The following is a 17,968-nucleotide window of genomic DNA, read 5'->3' on the forward strand; positions in this document are numbered from 1 at the left end:
TAGGCATTTAATGTCCTCTTTAAGAGGTCCATCTTTCTTGTTCTACATAATGATGGTAAAACAAATTTCTGCTCATTACATCTTTAATATATGTTTATGACTGTTGGGAAAATTAATGACTTCGGCTAGCATTTAACGTGTGTTTATTTTCTGAGCAAGGCTATCCATCCTACAGATGACAGTTCATCCATACATGCATGGAATAAATTATCAGTCTTCTTAAATTTCTTTTAAATAAAAGACTACAATTCACAGGGATAAAAGGGGGGTTGATTTTTAAGATTCTCTTTGTATTTTACCACATCCTTTCCTTTCTTATTATCTGCAGTGAAATGATCAAAGGATAGAAAATAGCATTACCTAATTAGGTTGTATGGACCCCCAGTTGGACGCTAGTCTGGCCAAGGGATTTGCTTTTAAGGAATAAGGACAATGGTGGGAGGAGTGAGAGTAATGATGGGCAGGCTTATGCATTAGTTTTCTGGGAAAGAGGTGGGGCTTTCCTGGAAATGGGGTGCTACCTATTTTCTTCCTTTTTTGGTTAGTGACTTCTGGTCATGGCCACCTGTAGGTGTGTCATTCAGTTTGCTAATGTAGTAAAATCAGTGTAGAATAGTAAAATCAGGGTCTGTTGGAGGTCAGATTCGTCGCCGTCTTGGTTTCAAATGATTCTATCTGGTTTTTGCTTTTCTCTTTCTTTAGCTTCCTTTCTTTGTGTCCAAACCCTGTGACTTAAAGATATATGTTAGTTTCTGTTCAAGAGAGGGGTTGGTACGTTTTGAGCAAGGGTCTAGTGGCAACTCTGGTAACAATAGTACTTGAGAAAGTACATGTTTACACAGATTCTTTGCCATTCACTTCATCCATCAGTGGAAAGACTTTAAAGTAGATCTTATATGAACAAATAAATATAGGTTAGACAAGATGTTTTCATAAGATTCAAGGTTAGTAAATAATTCATTAGCATTAATATGTGCTTATGAGTCATACTTGAAAACTAAATCAGCTACTTAGAAAATACCAGTGTAAATTTAAAGTTCTAGGATGCTAACTAACTGAAAACTAGGTATTAGAGAGGGTTGTGTGAATTTGTAATTTAGTATCCATGCTCTGCATTCCTTAGCAGTCAAAAGTAATTATTTTATTTGCCTGAAATCACTATCAACAAAAAAGTATTTGTAAGCCATAAAGAACTAAACACATGTAAGATATCTTTAAGATGAAAATTGTCAATCTTTTTATTTTTTTTACTCATTTTGCATTTTACTCATGGCACTGGTAATTTAACTTTTCAGACCAATAATGCTGTTCGCCTGAGGGGTAGTGTTGCTAATTCATTAGGGGGTGGGGTACAGTAACCATTGCAAATTAAAAGAGATGCCTTAACCAAAACAAGAGGAAGTCCCGTCTTAGTTTAGGCTGCTATAATGAAATACCATAGACTGGTGACTTAAACAACAAACATTTATTTCTCACAGTCCTGGAAGCTGGGAAGTCCAAGATGATGGTGCTGGCAGAGTCCAGTGTCTGGTGAGAACCCACTCCCTGGTTTGCAGATATCTCTTCTTGTTACATCCTCACATGGCCTTTCCTTGGTGCATGTACTCAGAGAGAGAAAGCAAGCTCTCTGGTCTCCTCTATAAGGACACTAATCCCACTGTGGGGACCCCATCCTCATGACTTTACCTAAGCCTATTTACCTCCCAAAGGCACTTCCTCCAAATACCTTCACACTGGGGATTAAGGCTTTGACATATGAATTTTGAGGGGGCACAAACATTCATTCCTTAGCAAGTACACATGCCGTGGTGCCCTTAGGAGTATACAAGGTAGAGAGAAAAGTCAGTCTCACTCCTTAGCCTCACCTGGAGGTGCAAACTTGTCCAAAGTTTGCTTCAAAGCCTGGTCCCCTCTTGACAGGCTGTCAGCTAATGACGTCACCCTTGTCAGGGTAACAAGAATAGCTAATACTGACTTTGGGTCAGGAACTGTTCTAGTCACTTCACTATAATAACTAATTTAATTTACATTTAACAATTAATAGTACACCATGAGGTAGGTACTATTATTATCCTCATGTTCAATAGGTGAATGGTAGAGCTGGGATCTAAATGCAAGCAGTGTGAGTTTTAACCACTACAGTAACAGTAACAGTAGAGTTTTAACCACTATTCTGATCTGTGAAGCCTTCCTGTTACCAAATCCTGTACTTTTATTCCTTCTTCTCTATCTCCACTGACCTCAGTAACTCACTTGGCCATTATGTGAGCTTTGTCCCTTGTGAGAGACTGAATATACAAATGAACAATGGCCAAACCACATGTAAAAATAGAATTCTGACCCACAATCTGCAGCAACCAGTCTAGGAAACCAACTTGTGATCTACAGAAACTAGCCCAAAGAGCCAGCCTGCTATCTGTAAGTCAGACTTGTAGGAGGTCAGACCACTATCTCTAGCAAACAGTCCAGGGACCCTAACAAAAACTTCTGCAACAATTGGCCCCAAACATCCAGGACTTACTTAATACCTGACAGCTGCCCTAATTTTTGTTCCTACTTCCAACTTAGGATCAACTAGAGGAAGTCAAATATGCATCCCTAACCAATCACATGGGATGCCCAGCTTCTAATTAGCCTGCCTACAGCTTCCCCAGGCCAACAGCCTCCAGTCAGGGCACACCTGAGGCCTTCCCCCTTTTCCACTATAAAGTTTTCCCACTCCTCTACCTACCTTTGTGTCTCAGTGATGATGGCTGACTTCCTTGCTAGAGCAAGCTCTGAATAAACAGCCCTTGCCTGTTCCGATTTGGTTGGTCTTTGTTTATTTCACACCGGCCTCCCATCCTGCCTCTATACCTTCCCCTCTCCAGCACAGAGGCAGTCTAGCACACAGACTGTGTTGTAGGAAGAGACTGAAGCACAGAAATCTGCACAGGGATAATGGGACTTGAGCTGTGCTTTCAGGGGAAGCACAATTCAAAAAGCTGGGCGGGAGCCTGGGATGAGCTCGCAGAGAGAGTGATGCATGCAGAGGAAAAAGAGGGTCCATGTGTCCTTAATCTCCCAGGCCCTTCCTCATGGGGAAGGAAAGCTGGGACAGTGTGTGGTTGCAATTTTCTTTACTCATTTCCAGGCAGCTTACTGGTTACAGTACTGTTGTAACAATAATTGTATTGTCACAGGCAAGTGACATGGCAGTGGAAGGGTTTTGGGGGAGTACAATTAAATTTGATATCATGAACATCACACGGATTCCTGTAGCACAGATAAAGCAGCCCATATTTACACCACCAGAGAAGGTGATGCTTGGCCCATGAGGAAAGATTACAGAACCAAATACACAGGTTTGTAATAAGAAACCCTCCCAACAGGACAAATGCTTTGCTGTAGTTCACATCAACTTTTTTATTTTCTATTAGTCCCAACAGCTAAGAATCAGCAATGTACCTGCATATACAGAAAGCAAAACCCACGCAAAATCATACTGAGCAGCAATGAAGTATTTAAACTAATTGAACTTTGCAAACACATGTAGATAAATAGCAGGTCACTTACTTGCAACTACTTCCGTGGTTGCTTTTAAGATTCAAAGAACCTCTCAAACAGCTGAAAGGCTTTGAATTCCAAGCAACACCTTTATATCCTCAGATAGTTACAACCCTCCCACAGGTGATTTTTAAGGGAGGACAGAATATATTTATTTCTCTTAACTTTATTAACTGTCTTGTCATGAAGACATGAACTGGGACAGTAGAGCCCACACGGGATGAAAAGGAAGACATTGCCAAATGAATGCTTTCAGCCTGGAGTGATTTTACAACGTCACAGACCCTGAGGGGAGACCACTTAACACCAAGAGTCTTGTGTTCATGTGTGGGTCACGGCCAGATCCCGCTGCATGGCATGGAGTCAGTGCCCAGGAAATATTTACTGAATCTGGGGATGGATGTTCCTAAGAGCAGAGCCAGGTTGTAGGCCTGAATCAACTCCACCTCCGCACTCGCGCTCTGGGTCATCCTTCCACCTCCTTTTTCATTCCTTCATGTTCCTTCACGGCAGGTGGCAATTTCCCTCCTTTCAAGCCCTCCTATTTCTATACCAGTTCACGCTCTCCAGAAATAACAGCTACAGTTAACACTTGAGTGCTTATTCGTTCCAGACGCTGAGCTAATCCCCTTCTAGGCATTTTCTGATTCAACCCTCACAAATACCCTATCAGGAGGTGCTGTTATTATACTCATTTTGCAAATGAGGAAATTGAGGTTTAGCAAGGCTTAGCCCCTGACCTTAATGGCAGAAACAGGATTCAGAGTTAGTCTGTCTCAGGAAGCCTGAGTCCTTAAGGGAGACGGACTGTTATTCTTACCATCTCTTGCCTGAACTATTTCCAGGACTTGCACATTCGTCTCTGTTTCCCCGCCAGTCTTTGCTCTCCAAACCATCCCCCACCTTGCTGCCAGAATAATTATTTTTAAACCTATGTCTGATCATGAACCTTGCTTACCACCCCTCAGTGGCTCTCCAGTGTCTCAGTATAAATTTCAAATTCCTTTTTGTGGCCATCAAGATACAGCGTGACTTAGTCATCTCCCTATTTTTCTAACCTCATCTCTGACACTCCACAGATCTTCATCCTCCACCTTGATAACTCTGCCTGGAGTTATCCTATTCTTTTATTTCAGATGTGACTTCCTAACAGAACGTTTCCTTATCCTGCTACACACTCCAGACTGGGGTAAATGCCCTTTCTCTGTATCCCTGTAATACCCTCTCAAATCTACATCATCGTGCTTTGCATATTTAAAAAAAATGTTTCAGACCATACTACAAAGCTACAGTAATCAAGACAGTATGGTACTGGCACAAAAAAAGAAATATAGATCAATGAAACAGGATAGAAAGCCCAGAGATAAACCCCCACACATATGGTCACCTTCTCTTTGATAAAGGAGGCAAGAATATACAATGGAGAAAAGACAGCCTCTTCAATAAGTGGTGCTGGGAAAACTGGACAGCTACATATAAAAGAATGAAATTAGAACACTCCCTAACACCATACACAAAAATAAACTCAAAATGGATTAAAGACCTAAATGTAAGGCCAGACACTATAAAACTCTTAGAGGAAAACATTGGCAGAATGCTCTATGACATAAATCACAGCAAGATCGTTTTTGACCCACCTCCTAGAGAAATGGAAATAAAAACAAAAATAAACAAATGGGACGTAATGAAACTTAAGAGCTTTTGCACAGCAAAGGAAACCATAAACAAGATGAAAAGACAACCTTCAGAATGGGAGAAAATATTTGCAAACGAAGCAACTGACAAAGGATTAATCTCCAAAATATATAAGCAGCTCATGCAACTCAATATCAAAAAAAACAAACAACCCAGTCCAAAAATGGGCAGAAGACCTAAGTAGACATTTCTCCAAAGAAGATACAGAGATTGCCAACAAACACATGAAAGGATGCTCAACATCACTAATCATTAGAGAAACATAAATCAAAACTACAATGCGGTATCACCTCACACCAGTCAGAATGGCCATTATCAAAAACTCTACAACCAATAAATGCTGGAGAGGGTGTGGAGAAAAGGGAACCCTCTTGCACTGTTAGTGGGAATGGAAATTGATACAGACACTATGGAGAACAGTATAGATGTTCCTTAAAAAACTAAAAATAGAACTACCATATGACCCAGCAATCCTACTACTGGGCATATACCCTGAGAAAACCATAATTCAAAAAGAGTCATGTACCACAATGTTCATTGCAGCTCTATTTACAATAGCCAGGACATGGAAGCAACCTAAGTGTCCACTGACAGATGAATGAATAAAGAAGATGTGGCACATACATATGATGGAATATTACTCAGCCATAAAAAGGAATGAAACTGAGTTATTTGTAGTGAGGTGGATGGACCTAGAGTCTGTCATACAGAGTGAAGTAAGTCAGAAAGAGAAAAACAAATACCGTGTGCTAATACATATATATGGAATCTGAAAAAAAAAAAAAAAAGGTTCTGAAGAACCTAGGGGCAGGACAGGAATAAAGATGCAGACATAGAGAATGGACTTGAGGACATGGGGAGGGGGAAAGGTAAGCTGTGACAAAGTGAGAGAGTGGCATGGACATATATATATACTACCAAATGTAAAATAGATAGCTAGTGGGAAGCAGCTGCATAGCACAGGGAGATCAGCTCAGTGCTTTGTGACTACGTCAAGGGGTGGCATAGGGAGGGTGGGAGGGAGGGAGACACAAGAGGGAGCAGATATGGGGATATATGTATACATATAGCTGACTCACTTTGTTATAAAGCAGAAACTAACACACCATTTTAAAGCAATTATACTCCAGTAAAGATGTTTAAAAAAAAAATTAATGTACATAATGAACATTAAAAAAAAATGTTTCTGTATCTGTACTGTCCACCCAACCTCTGACAGACTGAATTGTTCCCAATTCTTCACCACTCTCCTGTAATAAAATCGTGCACCTGCCTCCTTTGCTGGGTAGCTTTGAGTGCCTCCCATAGATGCAGTCTACAGCCCTGCCCCTCTGACTTGGGGTTTGGCTATGTGACTTGCTCTTGTCAGTGGACTCTGCCATTGGGAGGATTTCCTCTCACCACTGTGTTTCAAGGTAACCCTTGAGTAGGATTCCTGCAGCTGTGCTTGTTTTTTGTCTTGCTCCTTCCCACCAAGCAAACCTACCCATGAACCAATGTCTGCTTTTGTCCTTTCCTGATGGTCCTAAGGGAGCGCCTATGTGGCCACAGTATAAGCTGAGGGGGAAAGTTGAGGAGCAAGGCAGTCTTGACAAGGGTTGTAGTCAACCCCTCAGGGACTCTGACACTGAGATGGCCCTTCTGAGTCTTCACCCTGGGGTGAGGGGTCCCTTTTTACCCCTTTATCCATCAATTATTGTATACAGGCTGTGCTAGGGAAGGGGCAGAACCTTAGGCCCAAAGCTCTCTTCAGCTGTGGGCAATTCCTAAAGGGGCCGACAGCTAGGGGACAAGAGCTGTAGCCAGTGGCATCCCCATAGGCAGGAGCAGTAAGTCCCTCAGTCCCACAGGGCGTCTGGGCAGGCAGTGCAGAACAGTGATCACTGTACCAGTGATTCTGCAAGTGTGGTCCCCAGACCAGCAGCATAAGCATCCCTGGTACCTTGAGAGAAATGCAAATTCTGAGGCCCCGTCTCAATCTACTGAGTCACATATGGTAGGGGTGAAGCCTAGAGATGGTTTAACAAGCTGTCAGGTGACTCTGATGCACACCAGAACTTGAGAACCAAGGCACTACATCAGCGCTGGCAGTGTGCTCTGTTGGAATGCACAGAAGATTCGCTGACTGATGAATTAACATGAAAAAAGCAGCTGCAACTCCCAGGGGAACTGGTCTGGGGACCACACTTCAAGTGGCAAAATCCTAAATGATTTTTTTTCTGTGATTATGATGACCTTGAGAGTTTTGAGTACTGGTCAGGTGTTTTATAGAATGTCCTTCAGTTTGGATTTGTCTGGTGTTTTCTCATGATTAGACAAGGGTCACAGGTTTTGGGGAAGCAGACCACAGAGGCAATGTGCCACTTTCATCACATCCTTCCAAGGGTACATGCCCCCAGCATGATTTATCTGTGTTGATGTTGACCTTGATCACTTGGCTAAGGTAATATGTGTTGGGTTCTAAATGATTGTCATGCAATTGAATTTCAAGATCCTCTGATGTACCAAGAAAGATCCAAACTGCATAGCTTGGCATAGGGAGCCTGCAGAGACACGCCCCTTCCTGGGTCTTTGTCTTCATCCCACCGTTTCCTGACTTGCACTCTGGGCTGTGTAAATAACAAACTGCTTGAGGTCCACCCACCCCCCATACACACACACCGCCCAGAATGCCAATTCTTTCCTTAAAAGAAGATATCAGTTTGGGCTCCAGTTTCTGTACCATCTGCCCTACCTGCTTTCATAGCCTCTCATCTCTCACCGCTTACCTCAATCCTATGACTAACTCTATTTGATGGAAATTAATAGTTTAAGGTTCTCTCTCTCCCATTAAAATATCAGTTTTGCAAGAACAAGGACTTTGAAGTGTTCATCCTGAACCAATAGTAATCAATAAATATATGTTAAATTATGTGCCAAACACAAACCTTACCATTATAAATATCAAAAAAAATCACTCATCTTTTGAAGGCCCATTTTTCCTACTCCAAGTGATGAAATTGAATAATTTCAAGTGTCAAGTAAGAGGTTTTTAAAAGGGCCAGCAATTCTCAGTGCTCTGTACCACTGCAGCCTAATTAGTACCGTGCATTTCCATTAATCCTCTTAATGGTCTTTTTTTTTCAAACTGCTCTTGCAGCCAAAAATTTGTTCTGAAAACATAAAACAACACTCAGAAAGCTCCTGCTGTCATTATTAATTCCAGCCCCACTTTCTTATATTTCAAAAGAGGATGGAAGCAGACATGGACATGTGAGCAGTTGGGTGGTCTCACCAGCGGTGGCTGTCAGGTAGTTGAATTGGAAGCATCCATCAGCACAGTGCCCTTTAGAATCTACCCTCCAAGGTTACCTCCAAACCACCTTAAAGGGGCAGCACAAAGGTCAGAGACAGCATCTTTGCTGGCAGTGGCTTCATCCATCACGTTCCTAACCAGCAAATAGAGACTGATGAAGACACTGGGCCACAGCTGGGTGGGGCGGGGCCTGCTGGTGACCTTCTGCTTATCAATGCCTCTCCCGTCTTGCTCCAAACGTTTCCTCTCAGGTGTTTGCTTTGGAAGGCAAATATTGATATTTGCTACCACTGGCTTTTTCATTAAATGCTCAGCTCCTTGATACACATTCTTTGCTAAATGATTTCCTTCCATCTTCCGACTAGTCTGAAATCAGAGAGCAAATTTAGTATTGTGGAAATTCACTTGGATTCCAAACCTCCCTCCTTCCCGAGTAGTGTTTTTTTTTTTTTTTAATTTTAATTAATTTTTTGCCTGTGTTGGGTCTTTGTTTCTGTGCGAGGGCTTTCCCTAGTTGCGGCAAGCGGGGGCCACTCTTCATCGCAGTGCGCGGGCCTCTCACTGTTGCGGCCTCTCTTGTTGCGGAGCACAGGCTCCAGACACGCAGGCTCAGTAGTTGTGGCTCACGGGCCTAGTTGCTCCGCGGCATGTGGGATCTTCCCAGACCAGGGCTCGAACCCGTGTCCCCTGCATCGGCAGGCAGATTCTCAACCACTGCGCCACCAGGGAAGCCCCCGAGTAGTGTTCTTAAATAAACCCAGAGGCATTCGGTATTCCAAATCTTTTCTGGCCAAGCCAAAGGCTGCACTGGGCTAGAAAGGCTGTGTGATTCACAAAGGCATCCAGCCCCGAGACAGCTCGTCCTGCTGCTGCCTCCCCCTGAGTTTCCTGAACAGGCTACCAGGACTCTTCGGAGCATTTTGCCCAGCTGAGCACACTGGGGCATCTCTTCTAAGGCCCAAACTCAGGCTTTGTTCACTTTCCACCCACACTGCTCATGTGCGTAGACGAGTGAATTATTCTAAGGCAAATGAAGGAGAGTTTGGGTGGGGGGCTCCGGCTCTGGTTTCTAAGCCCACAGCTTCCCAGAGCTGGGACTTGACCTACACAGCTCCCCGCCCTCTCCCCTCCTCCACTGCCTGGATAAGAGAGCTTTTCTTCATCGTGCAACAATGTTTTTCAGGTTTGAAAAAGCTTCACATGTCTGCATCATGTTAGTCCTTTAAAGATGACGATGAGTTACAAGATGATTCCTGCTGTCACTCAGCAGCTCCGATCAGAAAAACACCAAACTTGCTGAAAGGGGGCTGTGGATCAATGCCCTCTCTGAGCACCTGCCCACCTGTTTCTCTTCTCCAGGTACCTTAGGTGTAATTCAGTGGTTTCAATCCTAGCCACACACTAGAATCACTAGGGAGGTTTTAACACTTCATTCACTTCTAAGAATTTTGACCTGATTAGTCTAGAATGGAGTCCTGGTAATAGCAGTTTTTGAAAGCTCCCCAGGTGATCCTAATTGAAGTCAAGGCTGAGAGCCACTGAACTCTGTCCTTCCCAGATCCTTTTTGGGAGCAGACAACTTTCTCCTAGTTAATCAATCCCCCCAGTCATTAGCTACATTTAGATGCCACTACTTACCCTCTTTTCTTCCTTCATCAGAAACTAGAACTTTTCAAACTAATATGACTTTTTTCTTAAGAGAGTTGCCCAGTTTCTGAATTCTGTTCCTGTATTTGGTGAATCCCCCCCAACCCCATATGTGTTTTAGACAGAATCAGGGCTTATGTCCCACTTGGAAGCTGAAAATGCAAGATACTCACTTTCCCAGCCCCCCTTGCAGCTAGCCATGGTCAGGTGACCTAGGTGCCAATCAGCCCCATCCTCCTAGCCTTTGACTTGGGAGCCATTATGGCAAAGGAGAAAGAACTCTGGGAATCTTCTGGTAACAGTGGTAGTAGGTGTCCCAAAGTCCAGGGCCAGTGGCAGCAGGGTGCAAGCTGCCTCATCCAACGCCTGGCAGCTGCAGAGCTGTGCTCCCTCTTAGCCTGTTCCCCAGGGTGACCCATGGTGACTCACGGCTGCAGAGCCTCAAACCTGGTTCTCTCAATGATTCTGTGAGCACGCAGTGTCCATTTGATAAATTCCTTTCCTTTCCAGAGTCAGTCTCTGTCTTTATCACCAAGAACCCTCTTATCCTTTCATAGGGGATGTCACAAACTATTCTCAAGGGAAAAGTTGCCTCTTTTGGAATGAGAGTTGTATTCCTTAGCCCTTTGATACAAATCCAGAGATCAGATTTGATTTGAAACTTCTCATTTACATTTGCTTAATTTCCATTCTTCCTTCGAGTTCTATGAATAGACAATCTGGCCAATTAACTTTTGGGTTTTATCCTCCACCCACAGCAGAACTCAGGTTAAGCCACCCCCAGCAGCCTCTGCCTCTGTGCTCTCCATTGAGCTGCCCCTGGTATTTATCACAAGGTGGCTGCATCATCAAAGCAACAGCCCTGTTGGGTGGACTTTACACTCTGTCTGGACTGCACCACCTGTAGAAATAGACCTCTCTTGTCTAAAACCATGGGTGAGATTTACTAAAACTCTTCACTCACCTTAACCACATCTGACCACGTCATGAGGTTCTGTTAGTGAATGCCCCTCCAGAGTACAGTACAGCCGGTGGCAGCCATAATTGTGACATGGAGGACGCTGGGAGAAACTATTGTCACATGGCATATCTCAAAGCCCTCCTCCTTCCATGCATTGATGATGGTTGGATCATAAAAGGCATGGAATAAAGCTTTATAATATACAGTTCTCCTGCGGAAGCAGCCTTTCAAGGAACAGGAGTGATTTTTGTGCTCACATCCCACTGAAGCACCTTAATTCCAGTGCCAGAATGAATTGCCAATTTGCAACTCAAATATCTAACACATACTCAACCACTCAACACATGTGATATTGACCCCAGTTATGAAAGCTAAAAGTGAAACATTCTATGACTAATTCCTCAAAGTCCTAGCATTTTCTTTTGCAGATTTCTTTAGGAAGTTTAGTAAAAGCTGGGGGGAGAAAGTCCACTCTGGTGACAGAAGTCCTCTGTTGCTCTGCAATTCCTTCACATGGAATATTGGCTAGCATTTGCAATCCCCATAACTTTAGGAAATATGATTTTTTTTCTCAGAGATTTTGGTTTCTGGGTGTTATGACTAAATGATTTTATCAATGATTTTATCCCCGCCCCCAAATTCATATGTTGAAGCCCTAACCCCAAATGAGATGATATTTAGAGAAAGGGTCTTTGGGGGTAATTAGGGTTAGATTAGGTCATGAGGGTAGGGCCCTCATGATGGGATTCGTGGCCTTATAAGAAGAGAAAAAGAACTCACTCTCTTCATCATGTGAGGACACAGCAAGAAGGCTGCCATTTGCAAGCCAGGAAGAGCATCCTCAACCGAACTTGACTGTGCTGGCACCCTGATCTTGGATTTTCAGACTCCAAAACTAAGGGAAAGTAAGTTTCTGTCATTTAAATCACCTAGTCTATGGTATATTGGTTATGGTCGCCTGAGCAGACTAATACACTGGATGATGACCTGATAGACAAATGGCCTTGGGGTCCAAAAGCTGGTCTCGTGGAGAGAAATGATATGTTGTTGCTTACAGGAGGAAGGTAGACTTCGTGTTCCTTGAGAGTGAAGATTGTGTTCTTTTATTACTTGAATCCTGAGCAGTTGGACCAATGGTTGGCCCATAGGAAACATTCACCAAATATTTGTGAATTAATAAATAAGTGAATGGACGGTTGGATGGAACAGAACAAATCTGGGAATAAGGGAAGGAATGGAGGAAACAAGACTGACTCTGTAGGAATGTAATTAACAAGGTGAGATTAAACATGCCTCTTATGGACTTTGGTGATAGTTTTAGAAACCAAGACCAAGACTTTTCATGTCAAGGACTTTTCACATTTTGATAAATTAGAAAGATTACTAGGTCAGGAGACAAAATAGCTAAGATTCTTAGATCTGCCTCTATCTTTCCTATGTCCTGAGCCATTCATTTCATCTCCCAGCATTTCTGTTTCTACATTCATAAAACAACTGAGATAAATTAGCTAATGTCTTAGATTTCTTCCAACATTAATGTCCCAAGATTGTGTTAACTACTGCAAGTTAAAATGCAAACTTACAGAAAGTACATTATTACAAATTAATATCATTTGAATTTTTCACTTACATACATATAATTTTATTTTAATCATTTTTGCTGTAGACTTGACTTTTTAAAAAAATCAGTTTGCTTTTGAAATATAACCATTAATGCTATTCATCTGGAAAAGAAAGTATTGGGCTGGCCAAAAAGTTTGTTTGGGTTTTTCTGTAAGATCTAATGGAAAAACCCAAACGAACTGTTTGGCCAGCCCAATAGAACTAATGATGCCTACCATAGGGAAGGGAAAATCTTTTCAATAAATTATGGTAGAACAACTGGATATCCTTATGGGAAAGGAATGAACTTTGAACCTTCCTTCATGTGGTAGTTGCAAATATGTCCACAAATTCTTTGATACTCCTCCATTAAAAAGGTATAAATTAATTCCTCTCCCCTTGAAAATGGGCTGGATTTAGAGACTCACTTCTGGGCTTCCCTTGTGGCTCAGTGGTTGAGAGTCTGCCTGCCGATGCAGGGGACACGGGTTCGTGCCCCGGTTCGGCAAGATCCCACATGCTGCGGAGCGGCTGGACCCGTTAGCCATGGCCGCTGAGCCTGCGCATCCAGAGCCTGTGCTCCGCAACGGGAGAGGCCACAACAGTGAGAGGCCTGCATACCGCAAAAAAAAAAAAAAAAAAAAAATAGAGACTCACTTCTGATTCCAATAGAATTAAGCAGAAGTGATGGTGTGTAGCTTTGGACACTACGTTATAAAAGACACCTTGGTTTCCTCCTCCTTCATTCGCCCTTCATTTACCTCAGTAAGTTTGATTTCAAATTAATAATAATACCCACCTCTTTGCATTTCAGTTGTGATGATCTAATGCTATAGACTTGTAATAATGCAAGAGCCTGGAATAGCCCCGTCACATGGAGAGACCCAAATGACCTTGCAGTCCATCATTCAGGAATAGAGAAGGCACAAGTTAGTAATTCCTTTTCCCAAATGTTTAGCTGTATGTGGATTAATTACCCATACATTGCAAGCAGTGAAGTATTTGATAAATAATAATTTCATTATACTTCTTTCACATCCAGTAATGTTATGCATGGCATGTTAATAGCCTGGCTGAGTTGACCACTGTAAGTGAACATCCTCGGTTTTGGGTTTTAGATGCTGTCCCACTCATCTTGGAGCTTGTGTACATCAAACCCCTCCCCGGTTTAGGTTATCTCCTAGAAATGAAACATATTGGAGGCTCTGTTGCTTTTGCTTGTCTCTTCCTCAGAAAACTTAATCTGAACCATTTTACGGTCCTAGCGTTTCTTTCACACTACTTCAATTATTCTCTTTCCAACTCTTCTAAAGGCAAGAGTATTTCTGCTTTATCTGAAGCAGCCATTCACAACCTTTCCATCATCTAAGACCCATTTCATGATTTTTTTCCCCTTGTAGCCCCCATGTTTTAAAAGAATTTAAATAGCAAACTGTATCTCTTAACAAGAGCTGCCTTCCCCGTTTGGGGTAAACTTTAAAAGACATGTAGGACTGGACCTCAGTGAATCACACTTGTTAGAGGGTTCTGAAGTCAGACCAGCTGTACTGTAATATTGACTCCACTATCTACTACCAACGTGATTAGGAAAATTATAGACCTTCCCAGCCTCTGTTTTTTTTTCTTCTAGAAAGTGGGGATGATAGCAGTGCAGTGGTGCCTATTTTGTAGAGTTGTTATGAATATTAGATGAGATAATTTATGAAAATCCCTCCACATGGGACCTGGCACAGAGAGAACAATAAAAGGTGGGGCTATAAGCTATTGAAGACCAACCTTGCTTTGGTCCTTCCCTTCAAAACATATACACAAGATACTTCTGATCAGAATGGGACATATAAGTTTAATGTTTAGAACAGTGGTCATCAAAATAGTCGCAACTCCCACTGATTTAGTAATTACTATGTACTGGACACTCTGCAAATAGAATTCTACTTAATCTCACAACAGTCCAGACTCGTAGGTATTACTCCCTTTTTCCCAGTGGGGAAACCTGGAATCAGAGAGGCTAATAACTTGAATAAGGTCACACAGTGGGAAAATGACAGAGCTGCAAGTTGAACACAAATCTTTCTGGCTTTAAAAGGTATCCATCCTTTCTACAATCTATAATGAAATAAAATTTTATTTTCTATCCCCAAATAGAATGGTAGTCCACAGCCAAGAAAGACATTGTTTAGTTAGACAGTATTATCCTATTTCACACAAACAGGCTGATTCCATCGAAGCACTGGCTCCCTGGTGCCTTGCAAGTGTCCTGAGACACTGAAAGCAAACAGGTTCAAGATTTTGAAATCTTGAAAATAATACCAGTACCACCCCCCTACACACACACACACACACACACACACACACACACACACACACACACACATACATCTACCTTCATCATGGGCCCCTAGGGGAACTACTGATCTAGATGGATCCAAATCAATGTCCACACATACAAATTCTCTCCCTGGCAGCAAAGTCAGGAAATGCAAACTCAAACATTCTGCACCGTTGGCTTCTCAAGGTGTAATTAGAGTCTTCGGGCGATAGGGATAAGCATAATTGTAACAATCATTTGCCCGCAAAACTTACCTCTGGAGGACAGGTCACCTACAACAGATGTGCCCCTTGTCCCTGAAGGGAGCCATCAGGAAACACTGGTCAAGGAGAGAGCAGGTCTTTGCTCAGCACCTGGCCATAGAACCACACGTAAACGCAACCCTGGGACGTTATTCTTTCCTGCCTGAAGGAGCTGATGATCTCATAAAGCACTCACAAGCAAGAAAAGAGAAGATAATTCCACGCCGCCATGTGTGGTGGGGACAGAACACACAGTAGAGAAGAAACGCCAAGATGGTACATGCTAGAGTTATCTGAACAAATGGACTGTGCTCTCTCCACCTCTCACCCCTCAGTCTCTGAATTTGAGACAGCCTCCCCTATCTCTTGAAAATTCGTGACGCCTTCAGATTGGTTCTTGCTCCCATTCTTAAAAAAACATGTCTCAGTCTCTCTCTCTTTTTTTAAAAAAAATAAATTTATTTAATTTATTTTTGGCTGCATTGGGTCTTCGTTGCTGCACACAGGCTTTCTCTAGTTGTGGCGAGCGGGGTCTACTCTTCGTTGGGGTGCCAGCTTCTCATTGCGGTGGCTTCTTTTGTTGAGGAACATGGGTTCTAGGCGGACAGGCTTCAGTATTTGCGGCACTTGGACTCAGTTGTGGCTCACGGGCTTAGTTGCTCCGCAGCATGTGGGATCTTCCCAGACCAGGGCTCAAACCTGCGTCCCCTGCATTGGCAGGCGGATTCTTAACCACTGTGCCACCAGGGAAGTCCCATGTCCTAGTCTTTCTGTCCCTCTTCTAAAAGCCTTCCAATCTCCCTTCTTACTCACTCACATTTCTCAAAAGTCTTCACTGATCCATTCCCCAAACATGCACTGTTTGCTTTCAGTGTCTCAGGATACTTGTGAGGCACCAGGGAGCCAGTGAAGAATAACTCAGTCTACTGGGATGAGGGGAAAGAGACAGGAGGAAATGCCAGTCCCATGAGATAAGAGCTAGATAGAGATATACAGAGTATGCTCTGGAAGCACAAAAGAGGAGTCCTCTTAAGCCAAGACCCCCCCCCCCACCAAGGCCTAAAGGACTGGTAGGAAGTGGTTGGGGTGAGGAATTGGGGAGCCCCTGGGTGAGGTAAGGGCACTTCAGGCAGAGGCAACAAGGTGCTTCTTGCAAAGTAGAGTCCAATGCAACTTTGACGTCATATCATTATTATCCCAATAAATAGGCATGCATCCATGATTCACATTTTACATTTTATAATCAAGTGCTTTTTGTGAAGGGGCAGGTATTCATTCATTTATTCAAAAAATATTTATGGACCCTGTAGCATATGGTGGGTACTGTGCTAGGTACTAAAAGCTAAAGGAGATATTTTTATCATGATTGGTGAAAACAATCATGCCCCAGTCCATAAATGAAAAATCTTTACATGGTTTTAAATAGGCAAAGGAAATTTGAAAAGTGGAATAAAATAGGAAGACTAGAGGTAAGAAGAGTTATTATTGGGAAGAAAGGGGGAGAATTTTCTGGATGAAAAGACTGGTGGAAAACAGATATTTAAATAAGATAAAAAGAAGGAGACAGGAACAGAAGCGATTCAAAGCTTCGTTTTCCTGGGATGAAAGAGGCAGAAGAGTCAAGAATAATGTTGAGAGAGCTCTTTGTGTCATCACAATGAGATGCAGAGGAGTAGCATGTGTTTTTTAAGGATAACATAGAAACAAATGTAAGAAAGTCCCAAGTTGCCTAAATTCAATTGAGAAGCCAAAGACTTACATCAGCATTTTGTGGCTATGTTATTCCATACTTTGAATTAAAATCTAAATCACGTTGAAGGCAACAATTTGGGGGACAACCCAGCACCTAAGCAGCTGTAACACTTCCTAAGTTTTTTGTAACATAAAAGGGCATGCCTGAGGCTCTGAGTTAAATGTCATATACAGGATAAGCCTGGATTCACATTCTTTAGCCACCAAGCCATGTCTTTTTTTCACATAGATTGTGCTTTTATCCCTCTTGACTCATTGGACCACATACTCATCTCTTCCACAATATGGGAACTATTCTCAGAGAACCGTAGGTTGAAAATCTGGCCCCAAAGAACAGCTCATCGTGTTCCTTGGGGGAGCGTAATGAACAGCATGGATTCACTTGCAGAGTTTCCGAGGGAAGAATTAAGAGATTGAAGAGCTAAGCCTGGATATGCCATGTTTCCTCTTCCTCTCTGTTTATATCAAAGAGTATTTATTAAACACACCAAGGGCCGGTAAGTCAGGACAAGGCAAACTGATCCCGTGAAGTCCCTTCTGGACTTCTGGCCTATGTGTATGACACTAGCCTCCTCGGGGAATAAAACAGATGAATGTAGAGGAATTTGTGCAGCCATATGAAGACACAGGCTGAGTGGTGCTAACATCTAAAGTCAGCAGCAGCTTAAATCATCTCTCATTAATGTCCTCAGAGAGGTCCCTGCTTCATCACCTTCTCAGCGATTAATGGGCATCATTATGTAGAGCAGCAAGAGCCACAAGGGAAAGGATCAGGACCTATTTTATCCTGCTGGCTAACATACACTGCCTCGGGGCGAGTGCCGAGCTCTGTAAACAGAGGTCAGCTTTCTGAGCTATTTCAAACCCCACACCTCCAGTTATAACATCTGCGGGGGTGT

General features: G+C 42.7%; 1 protein-coding gene across 1 annotated transcript in view; it reads left to right on the plus strand.

Annotated features, from left to right (window-relative positions):
* Positions 1 to 17,968, plus strand: part of SPART (spartin) — a 273,868-nt gene that overhangs the window by 115,403 nt on the left and 140,497 nt on the right. The window lies entirely within an intron of this gene.

Source organism: Orcinus orca, chromosome 18 (assembly GCF_937001465.1).
Source record: "Orcinus orca chromosome 18, mOrcOrc1.1, whole genome shotgun sequence".
NCBI lineage: Eukaryota > Metazoa > Chordata > Mammalia > Artiodactyla > Delphinidae > Orcinus > Orcinus orca.